General features: G+C 49.8%; 1 protein-coding gene across 7 annotated transcripts in view; it reads right to left on the bottom strand.

Annotated features, from left to right (window-relative positions):
* BCORL1 (BCL6 corepressor like 1) overlaps positions 1-18,062 on the bottom strand; it is a 63,910-nt gene extending 45,848 nt beyond the window's left edge. For 2 of the 7 annotated variants that reach the window (XM_011279470.4, XM_045050494.1), the window contains exons 1-2: positions 17,254-17,404; positions 16,525-16,702 (exon numbers count right to left, since the gene is read on the bottom strand). The gene's annotated coding sequence lies outside the window, so the exon portion shown is untranslated. Of the gene's footprint in view, positions 1-2,046; positions 5,414-15,482; positions 15,505-15,611; positions 16,171-16,524; positions 16,703-17,253; positions 17,405-17,971 lie in introns of those variants that run through there. The other 5 variants (XM_006943993.5, XM_019824262.3, XM_006943992.5 and 2 more) reach the window with 5 other exon arrangements.
* Positions 18,063-23,962: the final 5,900 nt, after the last annotated feature.

Here is a 23,962-nt window from a genome sequence, read left to right as displayed (position 1 = left end):
GAGCCATGTGGATATCTGGGGGAAGAGCATTCCAGGTAGAGGGAACAATCTATGCAAAGGTCCTAGGGCAGGAGGCTACATGATAAGATCAAGAAAGAGCCAGGAGGCCAGGTGGCTGGTACAGCAGAGTCTCCAAGCAAGGGAGACAGGCAGTACAAGGACAGCAGAGCCACAGCCTCCCATTCTCATCCTGGTCCTCACCCTCCCCATGTCTGTGGCGCAGGATACTTCTGCCCTTGCTTTCTTTGTACTTGCCCCACTCTTGGCTTTCCTGACCCAGTGCCTGATGGGTTCTCCAGGCTCTTCTCTCTCTCTACCCACCCCAGAAACCCAGCCCTCATCTTGCCTGGTCTCTCCTCACCCCTGTGAGCCCCCATCTCTTCCCCTTCCTTCCCTCTCTCTCTCCCTACCCCTTTCTCTCTCTCTCTTCTCCATTCCCTCTCAATTTCTCTTTCCTATTCCCCTCTATTACTCATCCTCACCTCCCTCTTTCCCCTGTTATTCTCCCATCTGTCTCTCTCTTTACCTCTTCCCTGCTTCTCTTTCCCCTTTCCAATCTCTCTTGGCACAATCTGCACTCCTCCACCTTCCTCCTTGCTCCCCTCATCCTCATTTCTCCCTTGGGATCCCCTCTCTTCTCCCTCTCCTCCTCCTTCCCTTCCTCCCTCCCCCTGCATCCCCCTCCCTTCTGCTCTTTGTCTTCACCTCAGCCTTCAGTCCCCCCCCCCATCTGTCTCCCTCTATCTCTCTTATGTCTCTTTCTGTCTCTCTAGCTCAGTCTGGCTCTCCTTGGTTCTCCCCCACTCCACGTGTGTGTGTGTGTGTGTGTGTGTGTGTGTGTGTACCCTGCTCCTTCTCCTCTCTAGCTCCTGAGCTCCGCCAGTTGCAATTCTCCCCTTCCTGCACCAAAGACTCCCAAATCTGTATCTCTATCCCTGACCTCTCTCCTTAGACCCAGACCAGAATTTCCAGCTGCCAGCAACTTGCTGTTAATTGGATGTCCACCGAGCCCCTCAAACTCAATGTGTCTCAAACCGAACTCATTATCTGTTCCCATAAACCTGCTCCCCACCCCCCACGCCCAGCGTGTTTCCTATCTTAGTTAATGGCACCACTATCCCCCAGCCTGGAAATTTCAGCAGTGTCGTCTTCAACTCCTCTCCCCCCCCACCACCGGCTGCCCACAGCCAATCAGGAGTCAAGCCTTAATAATGCCATCTCCATCCTCTCCTGCCCCTCTTGCCACCACCCTGATGCAGGCCCTCTATCATCTCTCACCCAGAATATTACAATAGCCCCTTAACTGGTCCCTCTGCCTCCAATTTCTTGATTCTACAATCAATTCATCTTCTGAAGCACCAGTTCGATCATGTTGCCCCGCCCTCCTCAAAAGCTTTCAATAGCTTTCCTGTCTTCAGAATCAAGCCCAAATTTCTTAGCACAGCATTCCGGGCCCTCCAAGACCTGGCCTCAAACCTCCTCTGGTCTCCTCTTTGGCCACATCCTGCTGTTTCCCTGCCGCCTCGCTGTCCCAGCTCCTGACCCTTCCCTGAACAGACCATCCAGTTTCGGACTTTGCTGCTTCCTCACCCTGCAATGGCCTCTCCTGTGCCCCTCCTCCTCTCTGTGTCACCCCTCAAAGCCTGGCTTAAATGTCATCATGTCATCTCCCAAGCCCCAGCCCCTGGTCAGTTAACCCTTCCCTCTCTGGTTCTCCTGAAACATTGTATTCCTACCTCTCCCACAGCACTGATTCTTACTCTTCTCTACAGTGTGGTTATTTGGGGGTATGGCATGTCTGTCTCCCCCACCAATCAAGCTACTTAAGGTAAGAAATATCCTCTTTTCTGTCTCTGGTTCCTCTGCAATGTCTTACATATGGTAAGTACTTCAGTAAATGAGTGTTATATGGAAGTGAATCCTGGAGGAGAATTGAGGTGATGACCTTGAGAAATTACAAGGAAAATCAACCCCCCCAAAAGTGTCCCTTGTGCTTAGTTACTATAGGAAAGAAGGCTGGACTTCAGTGAAAACACTATGCGTTACCTATAGCACGTCGTTTGCAGCAGCATGATTCCAGCATAGTCCATTGTCTTTGAGTTGTTTTGCCCCTCTGTAAATTGCAGGTAACTGATGGATATGCAAACTCTGTATTGTCCCATAGAGTTTGGAGTGACTTCCCTCCCCATTGTGGAAAAACCAGTTTTGCCTCCATTTGCAATTCAATTCCTTTACTCCATATAAATTTGTGCTTTTGGACTTTTTCTCTGAACCAGCTAGAACATCTGTCTGGTTCCCTGGCTGATTAATGAGTAAAATAAAATCTTTAACACATGTTCATTTTTACATCTATATAAGACTCATGATTTTACCTTTTTCTAAAAACTATCCTTAACATTCCTAAGACAACTATGTGGGTTAACGCATGATTTTAGAAAGACTTCAACAAGGGGTAAGACAAATGGATGGACTGTCTGCTTCATATCAGTTCACCAGGATCCCATCCCATCCCTGAACATCCTGGTCAATCAAGTTGTGACTTTTTCTTAGACTAACTTGGAATATCCCAGTTTAAGAAACAACAGCTCAGCCCGTTGACTGACACAACAGGTACTTTTTAAAAATCTTTTCTCCCTATGAAGCATTAGAATAAATCAGGCAATGAAAGGGGTTACACTTGCCACAAGATGAATTTTAACACAAAGTTTGAGTTTAGTGCCTATCTGAATATCTGTAGGCAGCAGATATAAGTCAAGTCACCACTGCTTTTTCACTCTTGGGTTTATTTTTGTTCTATTTAGAGGGGATTAGTAGTTTGTAGTGCCTGGAACAGAAATCAGAGGGGAGAATGAGGCCTGGCATTTGAAAACACAACACATAAAATATCATCACCTAGATAAAGGAGTTTTTAGACCCCTCAAAGCAAAAATAACAACAACAAGAAAACCAAGAAAAAACCAAAATAATTACCAGATAATATCACACATTTTAGGACTACCTAAAGGCACCCCTATTTTCATGAGATCCAGAAGATAGAATATTTGCTTAACTCTTGGCTTCCCACTCTTCTGTTATGAATTCCTCAGCCCCTCTTCCTATGTAAGGCCTACCGCTGCTATTAACTGTAGCCTTTGCGGAGGAGGGGAGGGGAGAGGCAGAAAGCAAGGGCAAGAGGGCAGTGAGCTAAGTGGTCTACACAAGAAGGCAAAATTGGTCCTCCGGAGCCAGAGAGTAAGCAAAGGGAACTTCCAAAGAGGCACTGATGGCGTCAATGTCCACAGGACCGGAGGAGTCCAGATGGCCAACGTACACCAATGTTTCCCAAGTCAGAATCACCAAAGAGCTTGTTCAAAATACAGATTCATTAGTCTCAGCCCTGGAGATTCTGATCTGGTAGGCCCAGGGTGTCGTTTCATCATTACCATGTCCAATCAAATTAGTAACCACTCCACCGTACACTGCTTTTCAAGAGAGGTGAGCAAAACAGAAAAACCTTACACACACCACCCTTGGTAGGTTCCGCTGGCATACACACTTGTGTACTGACTTGTTTTTGCTTACAAAGCCTGCATTCGTGTGTGGTGTGCATTCTCAATCTGTGTGTCTTGCTCTCTGTGATGGGAACCATCACATCAAAGGCTAAAGGCAAAGTTCCTAAAAGGAACTTGGAAGAAACCTGGTAATCCCGATGTGACCCGGGAAGCACAGGCACAAGGATATGAAATACCTCAAAGGATTTTCCCAGATACCGCAACCATGTAATTGTTAAGAAATGAACAGCTGCATGGCCCCAGAATCAAATGCCGGTCACTGCCTGCAAGGCAGTGGGACCACAGTGAGCAATCCCTACTTTGGGGGGGAAAACTCAGAAGACACATCCAATTCAGAGTGAGAACAAAGAAGAGCACATGCTCTGCCAACCCAAAGTGATAGTGGGGCTGAAAAAATAAATAAATACAATGTTTTGATTAAGCAGGCATACCGATGCACACTTAAGGAGGGCTGACCAAGATCCAAGGGCATGAATCCAGCAAGTGGACAGCAGAGAGGAGGCAGTCAGACATAATCACTACGTTACAAAACAGGGGAAACCAAAGAGAAAATGGACTAATAGGAGAACAATAACTTTAAAATGGTGAAAATAGCAGCTAAGCTGAGGGCAAGCAGGTAGGCAGAGAGCTTTCCCCCCCACCAAAAATTCAAAAGAAAAAAATAACCGCCAGAAGACAAGGGCAGGTGTGAAAGGCATAACAGAGAGGCCCAAAGAATAAAACAACCAAAAGAAAAAATGAAATAGGGGAACCTGAAATATTTCACCATCATGGGCCAAACTGAAACACTGTGGGGAAGCACTTAACACAGACATTTTAAAAAGTTTAGAGAGAATATGTTATCAAAAGGGGAAGAACATCAAATTATAATCCAAGTCAGGGTTAGTGGGAGCTGGTAACGGGGGATAGGCAGCACTAAAATCTCAAAGAAGATTTTACAGATTGGGTAGACATTTTCTGTTCTGTTTTGAAATGAAGATGCCAAAACAAGCAGATTTCACAACAACTACAAGCAAAAGTATGGTCATTGTGCATATGAGGAAGAGAAGGACACAAAAGGAGGTAATACAGCATCTATCTGACAAAATGTCTTTTACCTTGGTAAAACATTAACCTTGAAAATGGCCAGACAGTGTGTTTGTCCAGTGAACAAGTTCCTCAGAATCATGTAGCTTCCTTTGTGGCCAAAGACCCCTTATGTGCAGAACAACATACAGGATACAACCAGGCCCTTTACACATAGCATGAAACCTTTCCCATTTGTTCATGGTTGGACTCTTACTATCTAGCCAATAAATTAGAAGTTCAAGATTAAGAAGGTCTCACTTAAACTAAATCTGGTAGTACTCTCCCAGGCTTCTTTTGGTTCACATTGTCTGGTGACCTGGAAGCAATTATGATTTTAAGAAATGAAAGAGCCGGAAAATATTCTTCTTGAAGCCTGGCCCTGAATCTGTCCTCAAGAGGATAGGCGTGGCCAGTAGACAGTTTAAGAAGGAGGGTTGGGCCAGTGATGACTAATGTGTAAAGAAAACCAACTTTGGGACCTATTGCTCCAACAGAAATCTAGAGTTCTGGGTAAAGCTCCCATAAGTCAGAGATATTCACATTTAAACTTCATGGAATCAAAGGAGAGGCCAGCCCATTACCCCACTTTGGGAAAAGCAGCACCTAAAACAACCCCAAGGATTTCCAAGAGACATCCAATGGGGCAAGGGGAAGAGGCCAGGACTCCCACCTAACCACTGAAATGCCTTCAGAAAGAGGTCAAAAGGTCTCAAAATCAGTGGGTTTTTTTTTAATGTTTATTTATTTTTGAGAGAGCTAGAGAGCATGTGAGCAGGGGAGGGGGCAGAGAAACAGAGAGACAGAAGATCCAAAGCAGGCTCTGCACTGGATAAGCAGACTGGATAAGCGGGGCTTGAACTCACAGACCATGAGATCATGACCTAAGCCAAAGTCAGACACTTAACCGACTGAGCCACCCAGGCACCCCACAAAATCAATTTTCAGTAGGAAAGTGTACACATACTCAACAAAGATAACTTTACCTGGTTTTTAGATATGGAGCCCCTACCACAGATCTTACCTTCCTTGTTGCTCTCTGCCTTCTTCCACATGCCTTCCACTCAGTCCTCCCCTCCACTCAGCCCTCTGGGGAGACCACTGAGCTGCTGGAGGTTCAGCCCCTGTTGCCTCCAGGGACCTAACCTTAACCCTAGCCAGGGCCCTGGCCCTAAGGGGCCCCACCATTGAGGTCTAGAAAAAGATAGATTTGGGGCCAGTGACCAGCGTGGAATATTTCAGCGTGGAAGCCAGAATTTTGCCATGACATTTCCAGGGCCAGGATGGAGCTGCAAAAGGGATCATGAGATCTTACCTAACCCTGGCCCACACAACCTTCTGGCTCCAGAATCCAAACCCTAGGCCTGAGCCGCACCTGACCATGCACCCTCAACTCATATATCCCCATCTAATCATATATCCCAAACCTCACCCCTTAATGAGGAAGTTCTCCCAGTGCAAATTGTCCTAATCTAAGGATTTCCCATATAAAGGTGTTCTAATATTCTCCACAGGCTTTCCCTCTAATATCCATATCCCCTCACCTTCTGTACCATTAACCAAATATCCCCTTCCCTGAAACTCAAGACTCCCTTATACAAGCCCCAATCACTTTACTTTGCTTCCCTTCATGCAAACAGGCTCCTCTATCACTACATGCTACCACACACCCACACCCCCCCACACACACACGCAAAATCAACTGGAAATAATCTGCTGGGCAACTGAAAGGAGGAAGGGGCCCTTTGTATTGTTCATCCCAGCCTTCTGCCTGACTAATCCATTGTAGCACTCTCTAGTTACCCTGAGGGTTTTTTCTACCCAAATATTTCTACTGGTTGTACCCCAAGGGATAAGTCTTATAGGAGACATTGCATCGTGTTCTCAGATACATTAATTCCTGTATTTAGCGAGAAGACTAAGTAGTTGCCTGCACATGGCTATAGCATGGACACCTTCATAGACACCTTGGTACCTCCACATTTAAAACCCTGGCCTATAAACATTTATGAGACTGGATACAAAAGAATTTTAACTACCTGTTAAACACATGAGAGCTTACTCATTCAAATGAATGTAGTTACCTACAAAGCAATCACCTTGGTAGGCTAGACCTTTGGATGGAGTGACCAGGGCTTGCAATCTCCCTGGGGCTCTTCAGTGAATATTACCACCCAAACCCTTTCCAATCCAAACCATACCATTCTTAATCTCCCCACTAGTGCTGGATCTACACTCAGTCAGAAACTTGATGTTTAAAAACTGCCAAAATCCATTCAGAGTCATCTATTCACACAGCAGCAACACCCTTGAAGAGTGATATAGTCTAGTATCTACAGCCGAAATTGGCGGGGGTGTATTTGGGAGAGCATTTTCAGCCCCTATTTGTTAGCCATCTCAGGTACCTCATTAGGTACACTTATTATGCCATCTGCAAAATAGAAATAAAGGAGTCCCTACTTAAAACTGAGAACAGGAGGTACCTGGCTGGCTCAGTTGGTACAGCGTACGACTCTGGATCTCAGGGTCATGAGTTCAAGCCCCATGTTGGGTGTGGAGCTTACTTAAAAAAAAATAACAATAAAATAAAATTGAGAATAGCACAAAAGCACTTAACAGGACCAAAGGTAATCAATTCCAACAATGAAGGAGGCAAAAGCAAAAGTTTTAATCTCTCACATTTTCATACCACCAGTCCATTTAGCTTTTCTATCCACTACCATACTTTTTTCCTGTTATTCAAATAGTACTTGCATCTCCTGCTGCAGGAAAATAATTTTACTCCATTTAAGGAAAACACCTCATCATAGCTTTATACTAAACCTAGGATCTAGTCACAAGATTTTATACAACTTCTAAATGTCACCAATATCTAGAAAGCCTAAGCGATCATCATGAAATTAATCAGTCTTTTTCAAAATGCAGAGCCACCTCAAAATGGCATGGTAAGTAACTAGGGTCTTTTTTTTTTAAAAGCACTTATTTCCTCTAGATCAAAAAAAAAAAAATAAGAGTTGACTTTCCTCCGTCTTGGTCTTCAGCAGAACCATGTGAATATTTGGTGTGTCTTTCACACTCCAAAGTTGAATCATTGTAATCTGAGATCTGAATCCCTTTCATGATGCTTCTGTGTCTTCCATGCTATGGACTGTGAGAGTGGCCCTTGGGTGTCTCCATTTCGGTATACTGCATTCATGATACGGAATTTTTCATCTAAAGAGGTTTCCTCCTCACTAAACTTGTGCCTTTTTTTTTTTTTAAGTGTCTTGGACCTCTCACACAAATATTTGGAAAGGCCATTACCACACTATTTTTTCTATTCTCTCATTCCAGACTAGGGGCTCAACTCATTTTACATAAATTACTCATTCAGGGGCCCCTGGGTGGCTCAGTCAGTTGAACGCCTTACTCTTGCGCTTCAGCTCAGATCATGATCTCACAGTTCATGAGTTTGAGCCTGGCATTGGGCTACATAATGACAGTGCGGAGCCTGCTTAGGATTCTCTCTCTCTCCCTCTCTCTCTGCCCCTCCCTGCTTGTGCTCTCTCTCTCTTAAATAAACTTTAAAAAATAATAAAATAAATTAGTCGTTCAAAGGTATACATATAGAGTGTACACGTGTATATCTATATACACATATATATACATTACTCATTCAAAGGTACACATATAGAGTGTATATATGCTATCAGCTCCCCAAGGCTAGAAAGGATATTTTCTACTTCTTTTAACATCCACTCCCAATAGTGTCGAGCATGATACAAGGCATACAATATGTGCTCAGTAAATAAACTACTGGGAAAAACTAAAATCCTCTCTAGGTCACATGGAAACCAAGAATCCCGCATAAAAAGCACTGGGTCTGTGGATGCCTTTTACTTCCTTTGGTCTCTTACAAAGGAAGACTCTATCTACCCAGGCTCTATCTACCAGCCTTTCTCTTCTGTCTTTTCTTTACTTCCACAATAAAGACAATCAGAAATAAAATGAGGCCAGGGCAAAACAACAAAGTCAACTTCCAATTATTTGAGTGTAGTTTAGCCACAGCTAATTTTTATTTATTATTTTTTTTATTTATTTTTTTTCAACATTTTTATTTATTTTTGGGACAGAGAGAGACAGAGCATGAACGGGGAAGGGGCAGAGAGAGAGGGAGACACAGAATCGGAAACAGGCTCCAGGCTCTGAGCCATCAGCCCAGAGCCTGATGCGGGGCTCGAACTCACGGACCGCGAGATCGTGACCTGGCTGAAGTCGAACGCTCAACCGACTGCGCCACCCAGGCGCCCCTAGCCACAGCTAATTTTTAAACACAGCCAACTTATGGACTGCCTACTGCTACTTACAGTATGTGGGTACTCAGGGAACAACTCCTTTTAATATCTGCTGAAGCAAAATATAAATAGGACGGTAAATCTGCTGGGGGGCGGGGGCAGGTAGAGATTAATAATACATTTCCAAGCCAAAAAAGAAATTATTAATTTGTTAACTGATCTACTGTTTTAAATTGGCCAGCTATTACTCTCTCCTTATATTGGCATAGCTGACTGTTGGCATCAAAGTCCACTCTGGCTGCAGAGAGGATCTCTATTTTACAGCCCCCCCCCCCTTTTTTTTGGTGTTCAGAAGTTTGGTCTGGTGATACCTGAGGTATTCGAGACATGCTTTCTCCCATCCAATTGCTGATGAACATCCTTGTCATAGAGCCATGCAAGACCCAGGCTCTATCTACCAGCCTTTATAGAACTTCCAGATGTTAGAGACATCTGGAAAGCCCAACCAGTTGTAATTAAACACAGCAGCCCTTTTCAGAAAGCAATCGTTTTTTAAAATGTCACCCTAGTAAACTAGGTTTGGGTCGTGGCCCAAAATGTCCCCTGAAGTTTCAACTAGATATAGACTCTTCAGTTTCTGCCCTAAAATCCTGAGTGAGCAGTGTTACAGCACAGCTGTTGGAGAAACTGCCACCTTCCACCTCAAAGGTGGATGCAATAATGCAGTGGTGAGCCAAGTTATTCCTTCCTACCACATTGTAAATGCTAAACATGTACTAATACAACAGGAATATGGAGAAAGAGCACAGAGAATCAAGATACGTGGGAGTGCTCAGGAGCTGTGGATAGTTTTTATTTTGCCACCATGTGGCATAGAGAAATATAAAAGGTCATAGGACTCCATTGAACAAGCAAAACTAGATCATAATGTAATAATGGATGCCATTTACTGGACTCCTGCTATGGAGCTGGTCTGCCATGTATATATCATCTTGTGCAATCCTCATAGCCCTGTGAGACTGGGATTATCATCTCCATTTTATAGATGAAAACACTGAGGCTCAAGAAAGTTCAGTAATTTGCTTCTACCACACAGCCAGGAAGTAGAAGAGCAAGGACTCTAACTTAAGGCAGTATGTCTCCAAAGCCCTCCAGCTAATTCTGAGACACACCAAAGTTTGAGAACCACTGCAAGATACTAACCTACACAAGGTGCGACCAAGTTAAACTGAGTAAAGACCTGTCATCATGAGACACCTAATCATCTCATGGATCAGGTATAGAGTGCATTGACTCATCCTGGGGATCAGAGTCACGTACAGTGCACTTTTCCATAGAACTTGGAAAAATGAAAGTCTGCTTGTTTTTCCTTGTCCCCAGACACCAACATTATAACAAAACTTGACTATACCCTTAAATGGCACTAACACTAAGATTTCTAGACATACCTTAGCAATGAGGTAACCAAATTTTGTTTCTTAGCTGACAGTCGGTAAAGAAGCCTGAAACACAAAGCTTTGCTGCCCCTCAGTACTCTCAATTCTTCACAGACGCTAAACTTAAGATCTTCTTAAAATCCAAATGAAGACGTATCCTGCCTCACATACTCTCCACGAGTAAATCTGAAAATTATCACATTTTACAAATAATAAATCATCACTCTTCAAATTCATCACAATTCACTGACCAGGGAAACTATGACCTTGACGTGCAGCCTGCAGCCACTTTACAAACAATTATCCATGTTTTAATGTTTTATGGGGAAAGGGTGGCTTCTGCTTAAAAAAGAAAAAAAGGGAAACAGAACAGCACATTTGAATTATGGGAATAGAAACAGAGTTAAATTTTACTCTTGACCAGATTTCAACTTCAGTTCACCAAAGAAAGTTTTCATCATAAAATACTGCTTTCAAGTTATGAACAGTGGAAAGGGTACAATTTAGAAAAAGAACAGTTTCTACATTACTTTAAAGATAACCATTCCAAACTGACATTAATAAAGCCTAGTTAGTATGTGAGACTACATAAAATACTGTACTAGCATCCTAGTGGCCAAGAGGTAGATTACTTCTTATTACCCCCCTCTTTGGCCATCCTGATGCTAAACCCTCTGCCAAGCATAGACTCACACCTAACTGGAGCTCCGGCATTAAGAAATTTCCTTTCCTTTTGAAAACTCAAAGGTCTAGGGTCTTCCTTCCCCCCTTATGTAATTCTCAGTGGCTTCTCCCCTTTCCCGTCTGTTTTACCCCAACAATTTCCACTTTCCCCAGCCCTCTCTCTGTTAGTGTTCACTTTCCCACCCAACTTAACCATGAACTCCTCCTCTCTCAATCCCAGATGCTGGCTAACGCTGGAAAACAGCTCTCTACCCCACTGTGGCCATTCTATTCCATCTCAAATGGAGCTCTCAGCCTAGAATCAATGAACCAGTCCAGATGTCCAACCCATGATTAGTGTCTCTCCTCCATGCCCCCACCCCACCCTCCAATTCTGGCCCAAGGCTCTAAGGCCACTGTTCTTTATCCTGTTTCACTCTGGAATTTCCATAATTCACCTCCCTATATCTAGGATTCCTCCCACTTGCAGACTGGAAAAACTGGTGTATTCCCACTTTCTCCTTCTTTCAAGGCCATTCTACTTAGGTCTGTGAATTCCTTCCCCCATTCAGTATCTTTATTTTAGCCTTAATTTTACAACTAATGCTTAGACTTGTAAGCCCTGGATCTCAGCTAACCTCTGCTTCCTGGGCCCTCCCAGGGCAATGGCTATCCAAGGCAATTTTTTACCTTCTCTGACCCTAGTTCCAGATGACATCTGAGTAAACACCTTCCTCCTTTGCCTCGTTATTCCACCCTCTTTCACATCCTGCATTTTTTTACCCTATATACTATCTCTAAATTCTCTATTTCCCTATGGGTAAATATGTGTATTTTCTTCCTACATGCCAGTTTCTCTCTAACCCTATTTTTACTCAAGATGGTCCTATCTCTTGCACCAAACCTAGTGATTCTAGTATGGAAGTGTAAAGAGTCTTAAGGGTTCTTCAAACTTTACTTTGGAAAACATTAGCCTGGAGATTTCAAGGTTCCACTTTTTCCTTAGTTGACCCTGACCTGAAACCAGCAATGATCATTTTTTCCCCCCTCCACTGCCTAAACAACCCTCTTCCTGACTTTTGTTTTTGCCTTCCTTCTTTCTGGTATTCAAGTCTTTTTCTCCCATAATTCTGCTCCCCTAAAAGAAGCCCCTCTCTGAAACCCATAATCCAGACTCATCATGTGAGATTCTCTGCCACCTGTGCTAAACATTTTTTTCCTATGTAGTGAACTGCAGCAGGAATAAGGCAAACAGACCCCTGGAGGAAACCCTTTGCTTCCCAAAAAAGTCTAGGCCACTGAGAGTCGGATGTCCTACCAGCTCTCAGTAATCAAAACAGCCAGATCTCCAAGTGCCCTTGGTGCAGCCACCATTTCCTCTGGAACTCCCCTCCACCCTGCCCAATCCAGACTCCAACCACAGAACTTTCCAGGGACTTAGCTTTCCTCTGCCCTATCCCAATAATTTGCTGTCTTTTCCTTATGGTCTATTCTAAAGAAACAGTCCTCCTTAACCCCTTCCTCCATCAATGATTCTCAGAGCCAGAACATAAAGAATCCTACCCTCGCTGCATAGCTAGTAACAGGGCCAGCCGTCTCCAAGTCAATTTGAGTAAGGCTCTGTGTCCCATGGCCTGTGCCTCTTGTCCTCCCCATCTATCCCAAAGGCAGCCGCTCCAGTTGCCTTATCAAAAGATGAGCCTGCCTATCAACAGCACGTGGCTTAGTCAAAACAACCATGTCCCTCCTAAACTCTATCAACCTTCAGATTCTCTGAACTTGAGTCATCAAGCCCCTTGCTCCTCCTAGCTCCCCCAGTCCTTCCTACTAACTTTGCTACTCCATCAAAATTTTACATGTTGCTCTCCCAACCTTTTGCTTCTATTTGAAGCTTCTGGGTGATTTGGGGGATTGAGTTATCCCATTTAATCCCCAGTGGAGTCCTCCAAATTTCTTTCCTGTGTACTGTCCTCTTCAGTACCACCTGGTGACATCACCATTCAATTTGAGTACCCCTAAACTCTGCTCCATCTCCCCCAAAACAAAGTTCCCCCTATCCTAACATTCAAGGACAGGTCAGGTAAACAGAGAATGAGATGACCTTTAAAGTCCCTTCCAACCTTGGGATTTTATTATCAACCTAATCCACTTCCGACACCAAATGCGTCCCCTGTTCATCTCCCCAACGTTGGGCAGTGTGACTTTGAGAAATAGCCTTCTAAGTTGAACGGACCATGCGGCCAACCAGGGTAACGCTAACCTACAACTGCACCCCCAGAAGTCTCACCAAAGATTTTTGCAATTACATTCCACTGCTACGCTATGAGAACGACCTCCAAACTGCCCTGAGTATTCAGCTGTCGCACGAAGTTGTCAGGCCCTCTTCCCACTCTTGCGTAAACAGCCCCTAAACCCTGGGCTAAGACGTGTCCTCGCCAAGTGACGCCTGTCCTTACTATCTACTCTAGAAGACACCAAGAATGAATAAGTATCACCACCACATCGACAGCTTCCTACAGCCAACACTGAAAATTTCAAAACAATAAAACAAAAACAGTGCTTCCACTGGGGGAGGGGGGAGGTGCAGGCGGAATAGAAGGGCACCTCCATGGCCTGGACTGTTGGCCTCCCGGGTTTGCAGTGTGCTTCCCTCTTCCTTTCCCCTCTACCACATCTTTCCCTACAACAATCTCCCGCCCCTCCATAACACGAAATCCCCAGCCGAGGTGCGGTCGGCTCCTCCCAGACTTACCCCGGACGTCCCTCTGGCCCAGCCTTCCCCTCGGCGGGACCCCGGCGAGGAGGGCCCCCTCCACCGTCCAATTCACCTCCCTGTCCCTACCCGGGCCTCTGGGCGCCCCTGCAGGACTCTGTCCCGAAGCAGAACCTCGAGGAGCCAAGCCCACGAGGCCCGTCGCGGGACCCACCCCCCCCCCCCTTCCTTCTCCCAGCACCTCGTCCTCCATGCACCGGCCCCCGGGGCTCTTCGTCGTCGTCGTCCGGGCTCGTACCGCCCCCCGTCGGGGGCTCCACCCCCCGCCTGCCCCCCGCCCCCAGGACGGCCCCCTCCCCACCACGCACCGCCTGCGCCCTCTGCCCCTGCACGGGACTCCCTTTGGCCTCTGTTCCCCGCCCAGAAGCGGCGGCGGCGGCGGCAGCAACGGCTGCGGCGGCCCCAGCAGAAGCAGCAGCGGCGGCGGCAGCGGCGGCGGCGGCAGCAGCGCCGCCCCGGCCCCGCCCCGCCGCCCGCCGGAGCCCCACGCCCCGCCCGCCCGCCCCGCCGCCGGACTGCTCCCCCCGAAGCCCACCACTAAGCCCCCCCCACTCCCCAGCCGCGATCCGCTCGAATCCAGCTCCGCTGGGCCTGCTGTCTGTTCCTCACGCCCCTTAGGACTCGGGGTGGGGGAGCCCTGAGGTTCGCAGCCATCCCTCTCCCTCCTTCAAGGGCTGGGGGATTGCCCCTGATCCCGAAACCCGGCCCCGTAACCGGAGCCTCCCTCCTTCCACCCCTCGGCTTCGCTCTCAGACCCCTTGCCTCCAGGCCTGGCGCGAAGCGGGTGTAGAGCTTGCACGCCGGATCTCCCCATGGCTTGCCGGGGCTAGTATGAATTGCCCCCATCTCATCCACCTTCAATTTAAGCCCCCTCCCCGCCGCGCCCGGCCCGGCGGCCCCCGCCCCTAGAGCGAGGGCAGCGGAGCCAGGGCGCTCCGAAGTCATCCCCCGCCTTTTTTCCAGGGACTCGGATAATTGCCCCTGCCCCCATCACAGCACTCCCACTCCCGAACCCAGGCCCCGCCGCCACCTAGGGGGTACCCCTTACCCTATGGTTCCCGCACCCCAACACCGGGGAGAAAGCAGCCTTGAAGAGCAACCGTCGCACCTCCCCTCTGAGGTTGGAGGGTATTTTCTCCAGGTCTCTTCAAGACTTCATCACGGACAGCCACCCCCCCCCCCAAAACAAGCCCTTTCTCGCCCTGCCCTCCTGGCCAGCCTCCCTTGGAATCATTGGATCCTTGAATTGGAGGGGGGGTGGTTAGGGCCAGGTAGTTAACAAGACGGTAGCCTCCACCTCCCTTTCCGAGGAGTGGGGTAATTCCAATGGTCCCCCCCCAGGATCAACCCGACCCCCGTTTCCATGGAGACCCCCGCCCAGCCAGGAAGAAGACTCTCAGATCGTGGCGAACAAGTCTCACCTGGCTAAGGGAGAAGGGGGTGAGGAGGGGGTAGGTTAGGGCAGCGATGGGGTACGAAGGTGGGAAGTGGAGGGGAGCTGTCCCGAAGGGAGGGGCGAGGACAGAGCGAGCTCCAGGGAGCGCTACGTCCGGGGACACGAAGAGGACGGCGCCCCCGGGGGGCAAGCAGAGCGGCCGCGGGGCGATGAAGGGACAGGGTTGGGAAAACGCTTAGGATAGAAAGAAGCGGGTGGGGGATACGAGAAAGCCGGGGAGTCAAAAGGGGTGGAGGGGTTGGGGGAGAGAAAAAAAAGACGCACCTGTTCCCGGGTCGGCTCCGCGGGGAGGCTCAGGCCGCCACCCGGGCTCCCTCTTACCCACTCTGAGCCGCCACCCGCCTAATACTGCCCCGATCTGGTGCCCCCCCTCCGCCCCTTATTGCCACCGACCTCCTTCTCCTCTCTCTCCGCGGCGGCGGCGGTCGGACTCTAGGAACTGAGAGGAAGAAGGGAGGGCTCGGCAAAGCGGAGGAGAGACAGAGCCACACACTGGCAGCAGCCGCGGCGAGCGAAAGAGTGAGGGGGAGAGCGGTGTGTGTGTGTGTCTGTGTGTGCGAGCGAAGCCTGGTGGAGTGGGTGCCGGTCGCAGGGCTCGACGGGAAGTGGAGTCCGGCGGGGTTCGCGGGCGGCGCCAGCCGCCGCTCCACCGGACTACAACTCCCAGAATGCCACCCGCCGGGGGGGGAGGAATGGGGAGGTGGAGGCGAAGGGAGGGAGCGAGCAAGAGAGGGAGGGACGAAAGCAGGGAGCAAGCGGCGGCGAAGGGGGCAGAGCCAAGCAGCCCCGGTGACACTGGGAGGGGAGGGGAGGAGGAGGGGATCGCTCCGAGGACCAAGCGGATTCCGGAGAGGGAGGCAGCAGCAGTGGCTGCAGCAAGCCGGGCAAAAAGCTAGACTCCCAGGAGAGGCGGAGGCGCTCAATCCTAGGGGCTGCAAGAGCCCCACGCCCCCCCCCCGCCCTCAACGCCCCTCAAATGGGAAGGTTGAGGAAGGGAAAAGATCAGGGCGCCAAAGCCAGGGGTTTCTGTCTCTTTCCCCCAACGCTCTCCACCATATGCCCCGACCTGACTTTCTCAGGCCACTGGTGCCCGATCCAGTGTGCAAATCCAGAGACCCCAGACCTCCCCTGCTGGGCATCACAGAACGGATACATTCAGTCCCCTTCTCCCAGGGGCCTGAGGGAGGCTCCCCTTGCTAGCAGGGCGTGACTCCCCCCTTCTTCCCGCCCCCCCCCCGTCGTCGCCACCCCCCCCATCTCCCTCCCCAGAGCCCCTCCCCTGAAGCCCGAGCTCGCTTCTCCCTACCTTACTAGAAATGGAGTCCCTCCGGGGGCGACTACCCAGCCCCCTCCCTTATACTGGGTCCCTGCCCACCAGTATCTCCTTAGCGTTGCCCCCTTCACCGAAGTAATAGTGGGGGCGACCCGAGTTGGACTGGTGGCTACTTTCCCTCAGAGACTAGCCGTCCTTGGCCACGCCGACCCTGTGTAGAGATAGAGAAGCACGTTAATACCGCCCCCCAAAGTTCGGATCCCCGTGGAAATGGCTTACAAGGAAAGAGGGGTTGGGAGTGGAAGTGAGCTGGGGGTGAATCTCAATCCTCAAACCTCGTCCTAGGCGTGGAAATCCAGGGATTCCTCCCTTTCCTTAAAAGCCATCAAATCGCTTGGGGTGGAAGAATGGAGTTAGATTATCTAAACCCCAATGTCCACATGACTCGAAGCAACGCTACATGTAAGAATAAGATACGAACTAGGCTTCTGCCGTGGGAGGGAGAGTATACCGCCGCCCCCCTCACCGTCCTCCAGCCCCCAAACACATACCCCTAGGAGAGTCAGATGGCCTAGGAAGGGGGGGAGGCGGTGGGAGTGCCTGAGAGTGAAAGGGTTGTGGCGGGGAGGGTCCGCGGCCCCCTGAGAGCAAAATCCAGATGCTAAGAGGTGGGTGGGGGGTGCGGCATAATTGCAGACGGTGCCTTTCCTAGCTTTTCCCGGAATCGCCGCCGAACACCGTCTAACACTCGCAGTTGCTTACCAGTCCGTCCCCTAGCCCCATTTGTGCGCGTGAGGCGGCCGGAGCCCGGGAAGCCGGGGCACAAACTCCGCGGAAGCTGGCCTTCGCCGCCGCCGCGCTGCCGCGGCCTCCCTCCCTCCGCTGGCGGCCCCGCCGATCTACCTTCGCCCCCGGCCGAGGCCAGACCCCGCTCGCAACTCCACGCCCCTACTCCACCCCCGGTTCCCCCCCTCACCCTCTCCCCGCGGGTCCGGCCCAGCCCCTAGCGCCGCCCCGCCCTACCGCTCGGTCCCGAGCCCAGCAAGTGCCCCGAACTCGCCCCCCGCCCCCACGCCCAGGCCAGTCCGGCGGGGCCTGGTTTCCCCCTCCTGCCGCGCCCCGCCCCCGAATCCACGTCCTACTTCGCCACCCAACTCGGCCCGGTCCGGGTTCGGCCCGCGCCCAGGCCACCAGAGTCTCCGGTTCGGTCCGGTGTACAGCCACCCACCCCGCCCTTGCCTGGGTGCCGGCCTGGCCCGCTGCCTGCGCCCGCCGAGCCGGCCCAGGCGCGAGGTCCGGGTCTGGGTCCCGGTGCCGGCCTCGGTCCCAGCGGTGTTGCCGCGTCTCGCCACGAGGGCTCGGTCCACGCAAGATCCGAACCCGCGCGGGGTGGGGGCCGCGGAAAGCAAGTTTCTTTATCTTCCCTCCGCCCCCGCCGCAGGGCCGCGCCATCCCCCACCCCCCGCGGCGCCCCCTTCACCTGGGCAGAGCCCCTCGGCCGCTGTCGCAACTTTGCTCTTCTCCACGCCGCCGGGGAAGCGGGCGAAGCAAGAGGAGGAGGGAGGTGGCGGGGGGGGGGGGGGGGTGCTGGGATCAGGCCGCTGGGCTCCGGGAGGACACGTGGGGGAGGAGGGGAAGGAGGAGGAGGAAGGGGGGGCGGGCCTGCAGTTCTCGGGGCTCCCCCTGCCAGCCCTGGGGAAGCCGGAACCTCTCCCGGCAGCCGCAGACCCCGCACTGGCCACGGGGGAAGAACGGAGCCACCTTCCCGGGCCAGCCCCCGGCTCCAGGAAGGGGGGGCGAGCAACGCCGCTCGGGGTCGGAGAGTGAGCGTTTTCACTCGTGCTTTATGTATGACTCTCTCTCTCCGTTTAGCCTCCGTGTTGGGAGGGGGGCGTGGGGTCTTACATGCGGGGGGGGGGACGCCCTCGCCAAACGCCCCGCCCCTTCCCCGGCCCCCCACTTCCCTAACCCAGGCGACCTCGGTGCAAGGCTCTGACGCTCGGGCACCGAGGCCGCCCGCGGGCGCAGCCCCAGCCCCAGCCCTAGCCCGGGCGCCCAAATGGGACAGGTGCTGGGAAGGGAAAATGCCGGGGCTCGCAGCCTCGCCTCGCGTCTCCTGGGCGGCCCACCCTTCGTGGCAACCGCCCGTGCCGCACATCCCCGAGACCACCCTCAAAAGGCAGCCCCTAGCCCGGGAGTGGAGGCATCCTGGGGCGGGGGTGGGGGGGTACAAGGAGCGACAGGCCCTAGGGAGGAAGGAGGAGGGGGACGAAAGATCTGTAAAGAGGGAAGCCTGCACAACTTGGGGCTGAAAACCTGGCTCGAGGAAAACTCCGTTTCTGCCCGCCCCCGCCCCCCCCCCCCCACTTCCCGGGCCCCTCAGTCACCAAACCGAATCCCCTTGACCCTTACCCTTTACCCTAACGACTCCCCGCCTGGCCAAAGGAATAAGTCCTCGTATGTGTTTACATCCCAGGCCATCCCCAGAACTGAAGGGCTGAGAAGCCTGCGGTCCACATTGGAACTCTGATGACTTTACATTAACTCCGAGGAGAGCAGCTTGCGAAGAAGCTGAAGCTGCCGGCAGACTTGCTTTCAGTCTTAGGGTGTTTCTTAGCAGCTCCAACCCTGAGCCCGCGGTTGGGACTTCAAAGGCATCGCCTCAGCCTAAAGGGTATTAGGGGAGGTGCCCAGCAGTTCCTGGAGGGTTCAGGACTTTGTAAACACGGAATGTGAAATGAATAGCAGGAATTTGAAAAAAAAAATCTTTATGTTCAGATGTATTGATATTATTTATTATATATTTATCCATACTAAGGAAGCCAGAGAGTCATTTGAACTAGAAGGAAGCCCTGAGGGATTAATGTCTTCCTCCTCCCTGCCCCCCTTCTTTGTCCCAGGCCCAGAGGTTCCATCTCTAAGCTATGGGGTGTCTTCTCTCCAGTGGAAAGACTTTAGAGATGGCAGGTGAGACTTGCCTGGTATGTCTCCCTCACCTGGCTTAAAGGAGGACTATTGCGGAGGAGGACAAGCAACTAAGGTAGCAGTGGCTTTGCTGTTGTCTGAGGCCTGGTGTTCTATGACCCCTCCTGCTTGTCCTCACCGACCTCAAAATCTACTGCCAGCAGTGTGGACATAACACTTGCCATTTTACTTTGCTTTGGGAACTTCTTCACTAGCTGTTTTATTTGGCCATTCCCATCCTCCTGTGCATCCCCCCCCCCCCACACACACATTTTAAAAAGTGTTTGGCCTAAGTTGCACCAAGGGAAAGTGAAAATTTGGAAATGATTTCTTTAAACTAATCAACCTATGAATTCAAAAGGCTTTATTAAGTTGTGGGGGATCACCTCTATTGGGCCTGATAAAGCAGGCTCCACCAATTCCGCTTTGATTTAAATTGGCTGTCTTCACTGATTTTAATTTATCTGGTAATTACTAAATTTCCACTTCTATTAAGGGCCTTAGGGCCTTGGGGCTACTTTGCTCTTTGGTCAGAGGCTGAAATGGATTCTGGACACCTCTGTTCCCACTCATCTGTATCTCACCATTTGGCTGCATCATTTATCTGGTGAAATGAAGGTTGGGGCAAGATGGTTATTTCCTGGCTGCAGCTCTAGCTTCTCTGAGCCCTTTCCTGTTGGGGGCCACGCTTCCTGCCCTACAGGAGGTGATGGGAAATCAAGGAGCAGGGTAGAGAGAGCTGTGGGAAACCTTGTAAAGAATGTAGAGATTAATGATTATTTTATATGAGGCTAGAACCACAACATAATCATAATAATAATAATACCTTTGTACAATGTCAGAGTGTCTACCAAGGCCTTTCACTTGTGTTATTTCATTTGTTTCTCACTACAACCCTCGATTTTGTAATTGAGGAAACTGAGTCTATGGGCATCTATGAGTGACTTGCTCAAGGTCACGTGGCTAGTGAATTCCTGAACCAGGACTCAACTCCAGTAATCCTGACTCCACATCCAGAGTTCTTTTCAATATAGTATATAGCACCTCCCTTTAATGCCAAAATGTTCCTTTTCAGGCAGAGTTTTAAATAATTGTTTCTTCCATCAATAACAGCTCCTGGCCTAGGCCTGGACTCTCAGAGAGCCAGCTTGGTGTATTGGAAAGAGGATTGTTTGGAGACTTCTAAGAACCAGATCCTAGTTCTGTCTTGTCGATGGCTAGCAGGGGGACCTCAGGAGAGCCCTAACATTCAAGTAGTGCCAGCCCAATTCCAGGTACTGTGTTTTGGGTCTTCCTTCCAACTCCAAACTATAGAAATCAGTGCACCTGTCTTACTCTCTCACAAGCACACCCCAGAGTATCAAATTAGATGATGGATGGGAAAGAATTTTGTGCACCATAAACTACTGGACTCAGGCAAGTGTTACTATCATCAGTGTCAGCATCACCAGCCTCCCAAGCACAGAGACCTAGGGGTGACATCTGCCTGGGCTCTGCCCTCCTGAAGCTGACCGGACAAAATAGGGCATTTGGGGCTCCCCAGCTAATTGAAGCCTTAAACCAACCTCTGACTTAATTCAGAGGATAATTGCTTCAATTTTCTTCTTTGTTCCAAAATCAGAGGCCTTCCTTATCTCTCTGGTAAAACAGCCCACTCTTGTGACAACAAAGACTACGACAGCAATGACAACAACAAGGACAACCATTTCAGTGCTTTAGATCTTCAGTGTCAGAGTGAAGCAAATTTGAGGCTTCCGGTCCTCCCTCCGTCCCCTGACCCCCAGTCAGTTGAAGGTGAAGCCAGGTTTGGAAGTCAGAATCTCAGGACTGCCAAAGCGTTCATTTTAAGCCACCTCAGTTGAAAGCAGACTAGGAGAGAGAAGGGTACCGAAAGAGCCTTGCAAATTTGGGAAAGAGTGAGGCTGGTACTAAGGCTGACAGGGCTGACCATGAGTTACATACACTATGTGCTCTACGATGTTTCCCTTTACGTTCTGGGAGGGGCCGTGGGGGAGAATTCATTGCTCCTGTTTGCTCTTCATATATCTCAAGCACACAAAACCTATTACAGCAGGTTACTGCTGGAGATGCATTCCCACAGCCCACTGCATGCTGAGGAAGGCCTGTTCTCTGCCCTCTAAGAGCCCTGGGTCTACTTGGGGAGACAGTGTGTCTGGTTAAACTTAACTCTGTAAACAACTAACAGCCTTTCTGGATTTTATAGCCAAAGGGGCAAAATGAGGAAGGGGGCTAAAATCACCCCAGAGGCCTTTCGAGGTCAAGCCTCCTTGCTTCCCTAAGACCCCCAGGCACTTAACAGGGTTCTTAATCATACAGACAGTGTTAGAGGTGGAAGAAACTCTAAGAAATCATCTGCCCTCCTGAAAAACTGGCTGTCGCGGTACACTGCCAACAAAATCAAGTGTATAAGCCTTCACCTAGCTTCCAGGGTCCTCCATGAACTGGTTCCAGCCTCCTTCCCTTCCAGGCCCCTCACAAAGCCTCTGTTCTCACCAAACCAGACCTCTACCATTCTTGGGACAAGACAAGCGCTTCCTCCACTGCTCCTTCAGCATTTTCTAGGCCCTTCTGGGCTTGTTGAAATCCCACTGAACAATTACTCAAGCTGGCTCTTTCATGCCACTTTCCCTGAACCCCCACTCCCTCCCCATTGAAGTTAACAGCTCCTCAGAGGTTTCCCCCACCACACTGAGCTTGGCCCTTTGTTTAGCACTTCCACACCCTGCCTGTCTCTCCAACTGGATGTCCACTTCCTTGGATGAAGGAACCCAGTATTTATCAACTGTGTATTACAGCCTCCTTTCTCTCTGTGCCCCCCCGCCCACCGGCAATATCCCCTACCATGGCATGGAGTAGGCTTTCTACAAGTATTTGGGTTTTTTTTATGTTTATTTATTTTTGAGAGAGAGAGAGAGATCGACCAAGCAGGGGAGGGGTAGAGGGAGAAGGAGAGAGAGAATTCCAAGTAGGCTCCACACTGTCAGCACAGAGCCCCATATGGAGCTCGATCCCACAATCCCATGAACCCTGAGATCATGACCTGAGCCAAAATCAAGTCAGATGCTTAACCAACTGAACCACCCATATTCCCCTCTACAAGTATTTGTTAAGTAAATGAATGAATGGATGATCTAATAATCTAATCCCTTTATCTCATAGTGGGGAAATTGAAGCCCATACCTGGCTTCCCTTCCTGCCAATTGAAGACTTGGTTTTAAATTTTAGCCTCCTTTAGTCTTTGTCTTCCCGCTTAGTGGATGGATATACACTGTCTCTAAAGTTATACAGACATGGTTTCAATCCTGGCTCCTTCACTTACTAGCGATATCAACTTAGATCCTTGATTTTTGTCTGAGCCTCACTTTTCTCATTTGTAAAATGGAGACTAATAAATACTTCCTGAAAATGTTACAAACATCAATGGAGTTCTTGTATGTTAAGCACTTAGAACAGTGTCTGGCACCTAGTAGATGCCCCATAGTAGTTGCTGGGTTTTTTTTTTTTTAATGTTTATTTATTTTTGAGAGAGAGAGACAGAGCACAAGCAGGGGAGGGGCAGAGAGAGACAGAGGGAGACACAGAATCCGAAGCAGGCTCCAGGTTCTGAGCTGTCAGCACAGAGCCCAACGCGGGGCTAGAACCCATAAACTGTGATATCATGACCCTAACCCACTGAACCACCGAGGTGCCCCATTGCTGGTTTTTTTGTTGTTTTTGTTTTTGTTTTTGTTTTTGTTTTTTTTTTAGCGTGAGGAGTTTTTAGAGTTCATAACTTGGGAACACCTGCTTAATTCAAGCATGGGAATAAAAGCACAACTCAAACATAATGAAAAGAAAGGTGTATTTTTGGCAAGGGGAAAAGAATAAAATTTAGCAAGACCTTTAAGCAAAACTGTTATCTCTTCCCCCAAAGAGGCTAAAGAGTATTGAGAATGGTGCCCAGTTCAGTGGCCCACATTCAGTGGGTGCTCACCCAATTTCGCATCCTCTGGCTGTGGGGGTACCTCTTTGTAGGCTTAAAGATGTTGGCATGGGACTGAGATGCCCTACCTAATTTACACATCACTATGCTCCCTCTTCTCCATGAGCTTACACCTGAGTCCTGTTCCACCTGCTAAAGCCTTCAAGCCCTGCTCCACAAAACTTTCTCTGAATACTTTGCCTGTGAATTCTTGGCCCCGCAGGTAAGTACTGCTTAGCACTTAGTGATTTTCTGTGCTCTGTGACTTAGTACCTCCCCATCTGAGGGCAGGCACTTTGCCATAGAAAGCAGCATCTCCCACAATGCCTGGCAGTGTTAAAGCAGACAGCACTCCATGAAGACTTTGGGATTGATTGACAGTAGGCGTTCAATGGGGGCATGAATCCCCTCAAGTACTGCCCAGCATTCAGTTTCCCAATCCCCCAGTCCCCACATACTCACCACTTCTCAGACCCATCATTCACATGATGCCCCAGCCTTTTGAGGAACCATCTTGTCTCTTAG

The sequence above is a fragment of the Felis catus genome, chromosome X, assembly GCF_018350175.1.
Source record: "Felis catus isolate Fca126 chromosome X, F.catus_Fca126_mat1.0, whole genome shotgun sequence".
NCBI classification, from domain to species: domain Eukaryota; kingdom Metazoa; phylum Chordata; class Mammalia; order Carnivora; family Felidae; genus Felis; species Felis catus.
The sequence above is the reverse complement of the archived record's forward strand: the minus strand, read 5'-3'. Positions and strand labels throughout refer to the sequence as shown.